Here is a 13,730-nt window from a genome sequence, read left to right as displayed (position 1 = left end):
CCAACCGGTACTAAAGGTATTTTTTTTTAAATTACTTTTTGAAAATTTTGGAAAAAAATTGATTTTTTTTCGATTTTCAATTTTCTGATCTATTTGAAGATTTAGTCTCTAATCGCCTCTCTTAACTACTCAAGTGTGGATCACTCATTCCAAATCGTCTAACTTCCCGACCAATCACCCATCCTCTCACTCCCCCAGCCTGAGCACGCTTAACTTCGGAGTTCTATTCCCCCTACTTTCCAAGTCTGCACTTGTTGTTTTCCTGACAAATATAAGCTGTAAATCCTATTAACCCTCAGTAGTTTAGCTTGAGCATTAGATCACACATTTCACAGTTTGAGTTTGAAACTATTCTAAAAACAGTAATTATTTAGTAACACTAATATTTCTTGAATAAGTTTGACCATAGTTTGACCAGATTTGACCAAAATTCAAAAAATTGAAATAATTATTTAGTAACACTAATATTCTTGAATAAGTATGTAGTAACATTAATACTTCTTGAATAAGTAGTTTGACCAGATTTAACCAAAATTAAAAAAACTTAAATTTGAGCATATCTTTTTCTCCTTTTGGAATTTGAGGATTCTAAAAAATTGCAAACAGGGCGTAGGCTGTCAAAATCGGATGAGGATTTTCGTGCTGAATTTTTTAATTATTACGTTTTTTTCCGACATTGTATGCAAAAGTTATAGCCATTTTACCTTTTCCCTACACTTTTTGCAAAACATGTCCAAATTTAAGTTTTTTAATTTTCCTAACTAGTAGATGTAGTAATATTACTACACATCTCGAAGAATTTTATTTTTTTGAATTTTTTATCATTTTCTTTTGTATTTTTCAAAACTGAAAATGGCGATACACGGGGGAGGGGGGGGGGTAGGGGGTTTGAAAATTGCCCTTTAGTACCGGTTTGTGCCACGAACCGGTACTATAGGTCAAACCCCTTTAGTACCGGTTTGTGGCATGAACTGGTACTAAACACGAACCGGTGCTAAAGGTGATCGCGGGGCCCCGGCCTGACGCCAGCCTGCCACCATCCCTTTAGTACCGGCTCGTGGCACGAAGCGGTACTAAAGGTTCAAAACGAACCGGCATTAATGCGCAGCCGTTCGAACCGACACTAATGGTACCATTAGTACCGGGCCAAAATCGAACTGGGACTAATGTGTCTCATATTAGGTCATTTTTCTACTAGTGAGTGGATGTAGCTCGCCTCCCTCGATCAAGGCTCTTTTTTTGTCCCCTAGATTTTTTGCGGGATCAGTTTGGGATCCACAAAAAGTGCCTTGATCAAGCAAAATATTCCACCGGCGGAAAATAAAACTGAACAGAAAAATATGAAAATGAGAAGTATAAAATAATGAAAAAGGATAAGAAACAAATACAAATAGGTGAAAATATTTTTTTTCAAAGACGTAAAAACCATGAAATGCACAAACTTGGGAAAATTGCATAAACACCACAAAAATAAACATGTAAATTGGACAATGAAGGCAGAAAACACTATAGAAGGAAATGGGTTGGCCCATTAAGCAAGCCCCCTACCACTCTGCTTATTAGGAAGGAGGGTTTGGAATAGGATTTGCAGGTTCCCACTACCGATCTGGCAGTCCCTACTATGGAATCATGCACTAGGATTCAATGCACTAAGGCCCAAATTATGTAGACCACTCAACAACGCAGCTTAAGTGAACATCACGATCATGGAACAATTCAATACTACTAGTTGAAAAAAAACATTAAAAAATGTAATGGAAGAAATTAGGATTTCTATTTGAACAAAAAATGAAATAAGTACAGCAAATTGAAAGTTTTCATGGAATCATGCTATATTACTAATAGAAAATTAACATAAGTGGCAAAAAAGTCATGCTGGAATCAATAAATAATTCTATTGCAACAAAAAATTAAAATAAGTGGAACAATCTAGGATTTCTATTGGAAAACAAAGAATAAGTGAGACAAAAAGGAAGTTGTGGGACAATTCCGGATTATTATTAGGACAAGGAATTAGTATAAGTAGAGCAAAACAATCATATTGGACAACTCAGACTCCTAATGCAACAAAAAAATCATGATACAACATTATTACTATTAGAATGAAAAAGACCGAAATAAAAAATATAATTAACAACGGAACAAAAAGGAAGCCAACTTGGCACAATCCATAGTAAGTGGTGGAACAAAAATTATCACCATGCTACAAATTCAATACAACTTGTTGAACAAAAAAGTGGGAAAATCATCTTCACGATAATTTAGGATTTATATTCGGACAAGAAAAGTGGAACAAAAATAATGTCACTGGAATAATTCAAGATTAGTACATGAATAGAGAAATTAATATAACTGGAACAAATTACTCATGACGAAGCAATTCAAGATTACTAAAATTCATCATGGAACATAATTATTGTAAGAATAAAAAGTGTGGAACAAAAATAAAATTGTCAGAGGAAAAAACTCAACTAGTGAAACAGAAAAAATAAATTGGAAGAAATTGAAAGTTGTTGTAAAGAAATCCACGATTACCGGTGGAAAATTCATCTGAAAAGGAAGTCGTCGTGAATATTCAGGATTAAGTGGTGCGAAATAGATTAAAATAAGTAAAACAAAAACCATTAAATACAAAAAATAGTACATATCAAAAAATAAAATGGATATAATATGTATTGTGAAATCAAGAAATTAAAAGAATTGTAAGTAAAAAAATTATAATAAATTAACGACACAATATAGAATGGAGGGAGTAATGAACATTTTTCCTGACAAAAAATAATCATCAACAATTTAATTATACATGTAAACAGTGCACACATACAAACGCATGTATCACTATACTAGAGAGATAATAAAAGAGAAATTATTTTAAATACACGCAACATGGAATAAAAAAGCATCTAGGCCTAATCAACCCATCAATAGGATATAGTCCAGCTGCCCTTCGTGCAATGTACGCCTTTGACCTTACTCGCTTGACATGGGATGCAACATTAGTTGTGCTTTGTTAGGCTTAATTTTTGGCCTTTTGGTTTTATCTTATGAACATAGTAATTAACAAGTAGGAACTAATAAATGAGGCTGACAGTTCAGTCATGCTAGAATTAAATGTCAGCATCTGATAATATATTGAACAATTACTACTGAGTTTACAGTTACTAGTAAAAACTAATAAATGAGGGGAGGAATCATATGCTACTAGTGCATATGGCTGTGCAACTGACAACACTTAGATGAATACCTACTGATAAATGAAATGGCAAACTCTCGGCCGAAACTGACTATTATAGCTAGTCAGCTACCAAGCGACTATTTTGTCACATAATATAATTCTGAACATAATTCGCTTTAAGTTGTATATACGTGGACATTGCGAAAACATCTAGCCAATTCCCCCCTCGTCCAGAGTCTTACCTAAATAAACCACCACAACGCCCTCAAAAAAATAAAATAGAAAGATAAACCACCACTCCATTTTGACTATTTGATGAGATAAACCTATCAAAGGTCTCGGAATTTCCACCTGGCTTATATATTTTCCAGTTACAGAAGTTATTTTTCTTCATCTGTTGTTGTGGCTACATGGTTGAACTTTTCATTCTAATTAATTATTTCTGGCATGTTACAGGTATGGCGTTGAGGTCCCGGCGAAGGAGGCGGCAGCGGCACTGTCGCCTACAGCGGAGGAGCAAGCATCCTCATCATCCGCTAGTTCCGGAGATGAAAAAGAAAAGAGCAACGATCAACTCATGCTAGCAATGGCAACAACTAACCACTCTGGTGTAAGAGGGACATTTTACCAGCCTCGTACGCCCGAGGAGAACACTAGGGTGAAGCTAGCAGAATGGATAGAGGATGTCGCACAGCGCCACACTGCTGAGGGGGAGCCTGTACCATCAGTCGCCATTGTGGCACTGGATAAGGAGGAAACCCTGGCTATTGTGAAGGAAGCTTCGGCAATGTGGGATAAACATTGTCCCAGCAGGCCTAGTGTCATGGTCGACATCCTAGCAGTGCACTTGTTTGCTCGAGCCCTTCGAATTCGGGACATTCTGTACTACATCCTGCGGCAGCTTCAATCTGCCGAACCCCAGCCCCAGCAATAGCAAGGTCAAGTCAGCGAAGACGAGACTAATAAAATAAAAAGTGATATTCGCTTAGAAAAATGGAAGCTGCTTAATCAATTGATAGAACAAATCCAAGCAATGAACCTGGACAACAAGTTTGAAGAAATCAAGAACACCATGGAAAAAATGAAGGGCGGACAGCTGCAGATCAACTTGGAACAAATGGATGAAGACCCGCTGGGTCTGCCAGAATCCGTTAAAGATAAACCCTTAGGCGTACTCCTCCAAGCGTTGTGGCATCTCAAGCACAAGCCAACTGAAGGTGCGCCTGCTACCAAACAAGACCTAGAAAGGAAGGAAGACACAATCAGAGATCTAGAAAGGAAGGAAGACACAATCACACACGAGGCGATCATCAAGGGAACATCCAAGAAGCTTAAAGGGCATATGGAAGAAGATGAAGGAAAGGGAATTGGTCTCAATGAAGCCCATTATGAACATATCCTAAGGGAGGTGTTCCCCCAGGTGACCACCAAGAAGCGCCCACAGATCCAAGAGCAAGCCAGCACCGTCAGCACCACTAGCACCATTATATTGGTCGAGGATCAAATCAAAGAAATGATCCGCAAGGTCCTTCAGGAGAAATCCGTGCACAAACCAGGTGTTGAGCTGCAGGAAGACAAATCCACGAAGAAACCAAGTCCAGTTGATCTGCAGGAAGACAAATCCGTGAAGAAAATAGATATAGTTGATGATATACAAAGTCAGCATTGTATTCCGGATGCTCTAACTGAAGAAACCATAGCAAAGATTCGGGAAATAGAGTGCACGATGCAAGACCAGCTCCAGATCAAAGGAATCATGGACAAAATTGGAGATCGTTTGATGAGCCAAGATGGCCAGATCCTTGTTATCCTCAAACTTGATGATGACTAGGTATCTAGATGGGAGGAGACCAAAAATGCTTTCAACATGTTTGGTCGCATAACTGGTGCACCGATGTTGACATTCAAAGATAACATAGCACGAGCCAAAGAATATTGTTGGCCAGTGCAGGAGCCTATAGACTATTGTCTTCTTGGCCTCTACCGTGATACTGCACTTGAGCTTACAAAAAACCACATGCTTGGAGATAACCCGAAGATTTATCTTGACATCTTGGACAAGCGTAAGCAACAAGAACTTTGCATGAAGATCTTCATTCATGCTTTGCACGCCAACCCCAAGAGGAGCCATGAAGAGCTAAGCAAGTTGCACAAAGCCCTGTAGCCGGTACCTCAAGCTTCACACACACATCTGGGCACAACTCATTCGATAGCAATATCATTGCTAAGAAGATGTTCATGTTCTCTTACAGTGACCTGCCTAAGGAATACAGGTCCTGCTTGCTATACCTAGCAATTTTCCCTCGACGACAACACATCAGGCGGTCAACCTTGATAGGACGGTGGGTTGTAGAGGGGTTGATGACCAAGCAAGACTGGGTGAGTTCTGTTCGACATGCCAATCGATGTTTTGATGCGCTAATTAACCGGTGGCTTGTTTATCCTGCTGATATTGGTGCAATAGGACAGCTGAAGAGTTGTGTAATAGGTGATGTAGTTCATGGATTCATAACCAAGATCGCCAGAAAACAGCGCATTATAGAAACACGGCTGTCACATTACTTGGCTCGCCACTTCTCCATTTTCAACAATCTTCGAATCCGTCGCTCTGATAAAATCAACAGATTCTTCGAAAAGCTCTATGAAGAATCATTTCGAGTATCCATTATCAAGGTGCTAGATCTAGAAGGATGTAAATGCTTCAGTTGTAAGAACCAGTGTTACCTCAAGGACATCTGCAGAACAATGGTACTGCTCAAGTATCTGAGTCTCAGGGGAACAGATGTTAAACAGCTGCCTAGTGAAATCAACAACCTCCGTGAGCTGGAAGTATTGGATATTCGGGACACCCATGTGCCCGAGTCTGCAATAGTAAATGTCCTACTCCTGAAGCTGAAGCGTTTGCTGGCTGGACACCTGTGCCGAGGGCAGGCAGTACTGAAATATCTTATGTTCCTGACAAGATCGGAAAAATGTTAAATATGGAGGTATTGTCCAATGTCAAGGCACAGAATCATCAAGTTTTGAAAGATATTGGAAAGCTGTGGCAACTAAGGAAGCTTGGTGTGGTTATTGGAGACAATGACAAACTCATTAGGAATTTGCTTCGAGCTATTAGTGACTTGCATGAGTGCCTCAGGTCTCTGTCAATCACTCTTCCCATGACTAAGCAAGATCCTTCCAACGAAGATTTTCCAAATACTGTTCTCCAATATTATAAACAACCTCCCAAGCTTCTTCTTGAGAGCCTAAGCATTACTGGAACCACAAAAAAGGGGCAACTTCTTCAAGTGCTGAACAAACATAACTACTTCTTGCAACTTGCGAAGATAACTCTAACTGGAACCCGACTGAAGCAGGATGATCTGAAGGTCCTCAACAAACTTCCCAATATAGTTTGTCTCAGGCTACGAGACAAAGCATACATGGACAGCAAGCTCACCTTCGAGAATGACAAATTCAAAAATCTCAAGTGCTTTCTTGTTGAGGGCTCTAACATGACTGACATCTTGTTTGAAGGTGGGCCCTTAAGCTGGAGAAGATCACTTTATGCTCAACCGATGGCATACAATCTCTTTCTAGGGTCGAAGCCCTTCCAGAACTGAAGGAAGTCGAGTTGAACAACAACAACAACAAGCTTTCATTATTTGACAAGGCTGAGAAAGTTCCCAAGGTGACTCTTTGTAGTACCAAACTGAGCGAAGATGACCTGAAAATGTTCGCCAAGATACGATATATGCGCTGCCTAGTCCTGAAGGAGGAAGCTTGTGTTGAAAGCCGGATTAAGTTCAACAAAGATGAGTTCCCAAGTCTCACCCTTCTTATTGTCGATGGTTCTGCCATCACCAAGATAGAGTTCGCCAGCGGATCTGCTCCTAAGCTCAAGAAAATCATCTGGTCCTTCACAAGGGGCACGGTGGGGAGTCTGTCAGGCATTGACAACCTTCCAAAATTGAAGGAGCTCGAGTTCAATGGCGAATTGATCCCTGTTGAGTTGAAAGAAGCAATTAACAAACATAAAAGTGAACCAAATCTTATACACAACAAACCAGAAAACCAATACCAAGAAATGGGAAACATAGAAGAAATGGGCAAGGCTGCAAGATTCCCATCCTGCTGGAAGAGCCAGGATTGATGACGGAGGTGCCGTTCCTATCATATCCATTCATCATTGACCGACTGCCATCCGATGGTGTGGTTTGTGTGTGCTATTTGGCTTGCTATTGTGTGTTTTCTGTCCACATTGCACATGTGGACATATATGTTCTGTATCTGTGTATGTCGATCGACTAATGTGTGTCCTTGCTACTTGTTATAAATGTGTGTCCTTGCTACTAAGATTGGCTCGAGCGCTGGATGGTCCATCTTATCGTGTTGACTTTACTTACCATACCACGTGGCCTGACGACTAGACTCAATATGTCGTAATTGTCCTTACTTTTTCTTAGGATCAATTGTTCTTAATTTTAACCGAGTGAACAACTGGCGTCTTTTTAAGCCACCAACCAAATGTTGTGATAGTATTTTGAGAATTTTACAAAACATGTCGTTTTTTAAACTCTAGCCCGGAAAGTGTTAAGTTTTAGCTATATATCCGTTAGTTAATTGATGATTAGTTGGAGCGCATAGGCAGTTGTTAAGATGAGTAAGTACATGTATGTAAGGTTCAATTGCAGTCGAGTTAAACACTATTGTTCATATAAGTGCAAGTCTGGCCATCATATTGCCTTCGAGGTTGCTATGTTGACGAGTTAATTACTCAGGCAATAAACACATTACGCTAAGAAGAAGGAGGCCGTGCAAGCTAGTGGGACATTCCAAGATCTATCCAAAGCACTACTACTGCCGAGAGACGCTCGAGCACATGAGACATTCAAAGTGGCAAAGTACTACTGCTACATGGAGCCCAATAGTTCGATCCATACACGAGAACGCGAGAGGTTAGCAGCAGTGCATTCAAAAATTCCCGTGTGACCAGACTAAATTGTTAGCCTTCTAGTAAGAGGAGCCATGTCTGGTGAATTTTGTAGAGACATGCGCTACCTCGAAGGCCAATAGAATTACCAAGTAAGAATTAGTTTTCTTCCGATGCCTCTAATTCCTAAGTGGTTGTGCTCTTTTGGTTATTCTCTTGCATGCCTTTTTTCCCTACTTAAGTGTCTGTCACCTTCTCACATGCAAATGAAAGGAGGAGTGACTATTGAAGTGTGGACGAAAAACAATGGAACCTTGCAATCGACTCTATGGAGATGGAGTTATATATCGAAAGAGAATAATTTACACATGTGAAGGTTGGTGCGCTATTATTTATTTTTCCTTTTCTTTCTGTAGAGCTTCTTTCATTGTAAAATGCATGTGCGATTCTGCAGATGGATGTTACACCGGCTTGCCTATTTTAACTCCATTGGCAATCTATCGTTTTCTTTTTTCCGATATTATGGTTATTGGATACCAAACTTCATTTAGATCTTAAACTACTTTCAAATGCCAATATATCTCATTAAAAGGCTAAATACCCTCGGACATTACAACTCTAGAGGCCAACTTCAACTAGGATGAAATGAATGTCTCTATTTTTTTCTTCCTATCCTTTTGGTGAAGGCCTTGGGGCTAGAAAGATTCGCTAAATTGTTCTTCGGAGTATATTGGGATGTCATCAAAGGTGGCCCCCACAGTTTCATTCACAAGGTCCATGAATTCAAGACATCATATTTGGGCTTTGATAAACTCATCAAAAATCATATTGCTTCACTAAAATGTGGATAAGTTTAAGCCACTTAGATTGTTCCATAGCTTTGCAATAGAAATAACCAAGCTATTGGCCATGAAGAAATCTCCGGCCCAATAGGACACTGTGTCAGCACCACCTCCATGACTTCCACTTTTATTTACCCTTTGTTTTCATATATCAGCACAATGAGAAAGGAAAATATTGGGACATGCAAGGACAACATCATGCTTCTTGGAGCCGGTGTGGCACATGTAAGAAATACTCAAGCGGACAACATCATTCGCACCCATCTTAAAGTTGAGTGCATATTTATTATTTACGAGAGGGAAGTGATAGATCCTCTGGATCAGAGTAGGCTAGATCATCCGGCGAACCTACCTTCTCCTGGTGCTGACGTGCTCAAGCCGGAGGCCATCGTGGTGCTGTGGCGCACCGTGATGGCGGAGAGTGGGCGAGGTGGTGGCGGCGGCGATGTATGGGCAGTGCACTACTAGGAAAAGGGCTATAGATAGGATTGACACTAATGGAGCACCGGGGAAGTAGTGCGCCACTACTATATACTAATGGCGCACCAGTTGGTGATGCGCCATTAGTATGGAAGACACTAATGGCGCACCAGACAAAATGTGCGCCACTAGTGATAAATTATTATTTTTTCAATTTTTACATACATACTAATGGCGCATCCGACCGACTAGTAATGGCGCACCAGACTAGGAGTGCGCCAGTACTGAATTTTTTTTATTCTTTTTTTGCAAAACTACTAGTGGCGCACCGTGTCACAGTGCGTCGTTACTAGTTTAAACTACTAATGGCGCACCATGTCACAGTGCGCCATTAGTATATTTTTTTTTACATTTCTGCAAAACTACTAATGGCGCACCACATGCAGATGCGCCATTAGTAACCCTGGTTACTAATGGCGCATCTGCAGGTGGTGCGCCATTAGTAACCTGGGACCCCAACAAGATATTTTGGACAGCCACACCTACCCACTCACTTTCCCCACTTCATTCCCTCCACCTCCTTCTCCAAGCTTTCGGCTGCCTCCTCCTCCTCACCTCATTTGCACCATAGATTCATCAAAATTAAGTGGTGAAATTACCTTTTTTGATAGGTAAGGAAGGGGAAAGCTATCTTCATGTTGTACATCTACTTTTTTTTCTCCCTAGCTCGCTCCAACAACGTGCACATGCACTTTTTATGGCCTAGCTAGATCTATGTATGTTTGTGATGTTGCATATGATTGTGGTGTTGCATATATGTTTGTGTTTGCAGGTACCGGTATTTGAAATGCGATAGTTGCCAATATTTTGCCGGAATGTTGATTCATTTCCGTTTCGGCGAGAATTTTAACACTATTTTTAGTCCTATTTTTAGGGAAGGTCATGCCAAAAAATTTCTTGGTTCTAAAACATCGTTTTGCTCTACCCCGCAGGCGATCATGGTCCGCACGATGACTGAAGGCATCGTGAATAGGTTTTTGAGCTCCGCAAAGGCCGAGATGCTTCAAAAGAACGAGACGGAGATAAGATGTCCGTGTCGAAGATGCAAGCTGAAGAGCCTTGTTGCGGACCCGGATTCCGGGCAGGTGCGAGACCACCTGCTCTTGCGTGGTTTCATGAATGGCTATCGGTGGCAAGGTGATGAAGATGACTATGAAGTCGTCCATGGGGGCCGTGCAAGAAATGAGGAAGGGAAACAAGACAATCACCGCGCCGAGGGCGGGCGAGAAGACAAACAATCTCCAGGACATGATCACGACGGTGATGCTGTACACAGTCATCATGTAGAAGATGTCGTACATGATGATGAGGAAGATCAAGACGAAGGGCATGATCATGAAGATGAAGATGCCAGAGCAGACGACGATGGAGGCTGGGTGCAGGACCCTCATATTCAAGAGTTGCTTCTCAAGAAGACGGATAACGCAAGAGCTGCCGCCCGAGAGAAAGCCAAGCTGGATCAACTGGAGATAGACGCGGTTACTCCATTGTATGAAGGATGCAGGCCCGAGGATACCTGCCTGAAAGTAACGATCATGGCTCTGGAGATGAAGGTAAAACACAAAATGACCGACGCATGCTTCGACGAGAACATGTCATTCTGGCATGAACGTCTTCCCAAGGGGACTCAGCATTTGGGAAGGATCCAAGGAACATCGTGCTGGGTGCGAGCACCGATGGAGTCAATCCGTTAGGCAGCCAGAGAAGCACACATAGCACCTGGCCTGTGTTTGTGTGGATGTACAACCTTCCCCCCTAGTTGTGCATGAAGAGGAAGTACATTCACATGAGTATGCTAATTGAAGGGCCGAAACAACCAGGGAACGGCATCAATCTCTATCTGGGGCTGCTGAAGGAGGAGCTAGACACGCTGTGGAAAATGCCAGCCAATACGTGGGACGCCGCAGAGAAAGAATATTTCCTTATGAGAGTCGCACTGCTCACGACGGTGCACGACTATCTCGGTTACGGATATCTCGCGGGGCAGGTAGTCCACGGATTTTCTAGATGCGTAAGGTGCATGGATGACACAATGTATCGCCAGCTAGATAGAGATCCCGGGTCTTCGAAAACCGTGTTCATGGGACATTGAAGGTGGCTTCGCAACGATGACCCGTGGAGGAAACACAAGGATCTGTTCGATGGTGAAACCGAACCCCGAAAATGCCCGTGTACGAGGAGAGGCGAGGAAATAGACGAGTTGTTGAAAAATTGGAAAGACTGCCCACTGCCGGGAAAGAAGCAAAAGGCGCCAGAGCTGGGAAAGAAGCGAAAGACGCCAGAGCTGCTGCTGAAGGTATGGAAAACGAGGTCTATTTTCTGGGACTTGCCGTACTGGAAGATCCACAGTGTGCCTCACAGCCTTGATGTCATGCATATCACGAAGAACGTGTGCGAGTCTGCTTGGTACCCTGCTCAACATGCCAGAGAGGACCAAAGATGGGCCGAAAGCAAGGGCAGACTTGAAATCAATGGGCATTAGGCAGGAGCTTCACGCTAATGATGATGATGATGATGATGATGATGATGATGATGAGGCGAAGCAGGACACAGAAATTCGTCGCAAAGGCAAAAAGGCCAAGAAGACCGGAAATGACTACCCTCCCGCGTGCTTCACTCTAAGTCAGGAGGAGATCGCGCAGTTTTTCACCTGCCTCCTAGGAGTAAAACTTCCTTACGGGTACGCGGGGAAGATAAGCAGATACCTAGACCCAACGAAGCAGAAGTTCAGCGGGATGAAGTCTCATGACTGTCACGTGCTGATGACGCAGATACTTCCAGTTGCAATCCGTGGGATCATGGACGCGCACGTCCGTGAAATGCTATTTGGCCTATGTAACTTTTTCGACGTCATCTCTTGGAAGTCGATTGGCGTGAGGCAACTCAGAAGGCTACAGGAAGAGATCGTGGTGATACTATGCGAGCTTGAGATGTACTTCCCGCCTGCATTCTTCGACGTTATGGTGCATCTGCTGGTCCATATCATGGAGGATATCATCCAACTCGGGCCGACGTTCCTACACAGCATGATGTCGTTGGAAAGAATGAATGGTGTCATCAAAGGATACGTTCACAACATGTCACGTCCAGAGGGAAGTATAGCCAGGGGCTTTCTGACCGAAGAGTGCATCTCCTACTGCACGAATTATCTAGGCATCGAGAACCCCGTTGGTCTGCCCATCAACAGGCACCTCGGCAGGCTCGCTGGATGGGGTCACCGTGAGGGTCGTTGCGAAATGCATGTCGACTTCGAGGGTCAACTCGCCGACTTTGAAAGAGCAAACCTAGTAGCGCTACAACACATAGACGTGGTCGATCCTTGGGTGGTAGAGCACAAAACCTTTATTGAGAAGACGTACAATGACCGAGGCCAACAGAGGACGGACGGAGATATAATCAAAGAGCACAACTCATGTTTCACGCGTTGGTTCAAGCAGAAGCTTCTGTCGTACCCTTAACATGAGGATTCTTCCGAGGAAGAACAACTCATATTCGCCTTGTCACAGGGCACCGAGCACAACCTGATGACCTATGAGGCGTACGATATCAACGGCTACACATTCTACACCGAGAACAAGGACATGAAGAGCGATGGTTATCAGAACTCCGGGGCAACGATGGAATCCTACACCGGCAACGACAAGGACAAATACTACGGAAGGATCGAGGAGATCTGGGAGCTGAGCTACGCTGGAGAGAAGTTCCCGATGTTCCGTGTCAGATGGGCCAAGAGCGTCCTAAAAGAACACCGGTATTTCACCACCATGGTTATACCCGAAGCTAAATCCAAGACCGCCGGTGCAAACGTCACCGCGAAAAATGAGCCATGGGTACTGGCTTCCCAAGTGGACCAATGCTTCTTCATTACCGACCCGCCAAAGCCCAGTCGTGTTGTCGTGAGGAGAGGCAAAAGGAAGATCATCGGAATGGATGGAGTAGCCAATGAGCAAGACTTCGACAAGTACGACGACCCGAAGATCGAACATGACGACGACGATGAAGTAGCAGCACACACCACAAGAAGAAGCAGGACCACCCTACCTAAAGGACGTCCGTTCCACAGAAGAACTCCATTTGCGAAAAAGAAGGGCAAGAAGATTGTGAACAGATAGCTAGCTAAGATCGATTGTATTTAAATCGTAGTCTTCATTTCTCGGGCACTTTTTGATATCATGAATATTTTTAAATTTCATGGGCACTTTTTGAATTCATGAATATTTTTTCAAATTTGATGATATTTTTTCATATTCAATATGAAAAAATATTGAATATTCATGAGGACACTCGATCTCGATCCCCCTCCCTCTCGATAGCTATC

At 42.6% G+C, this 13,730-nt stretch overlaps 1 pseudogene; it reads left to right on the top strand.

Annotated features, from left to right (window-relative positions):
- The window catches only part of LOC123084297 (uncharacterized), a 16,615-nt pseudogene extending 9,305 nt beyond the window's left edge, over positions 1 to 7,310 (top strand).
- Positions 7,311 to 13,730: the final 6,420 nt, after the last annotated feature.

This window comes from Triticum aestivum, chromosome 4A (assembly GCF_018294505.1).
Source record: "Triticum aestivum cultivar Chinese Spring chromosome 4A, IWGSC CS RefSeq v2.1, whole genome shotgun sequence".
Classification (NCBI taxonomy): Eukaryota; Viridiplantae; Streptophyta; class Magnoliopsida; order Poales; family Poaceae; genus Triticum; species Triticum aestivum.
This window is presented reverse-complemented; position numbering and strand designations above follow the sequence as displayed.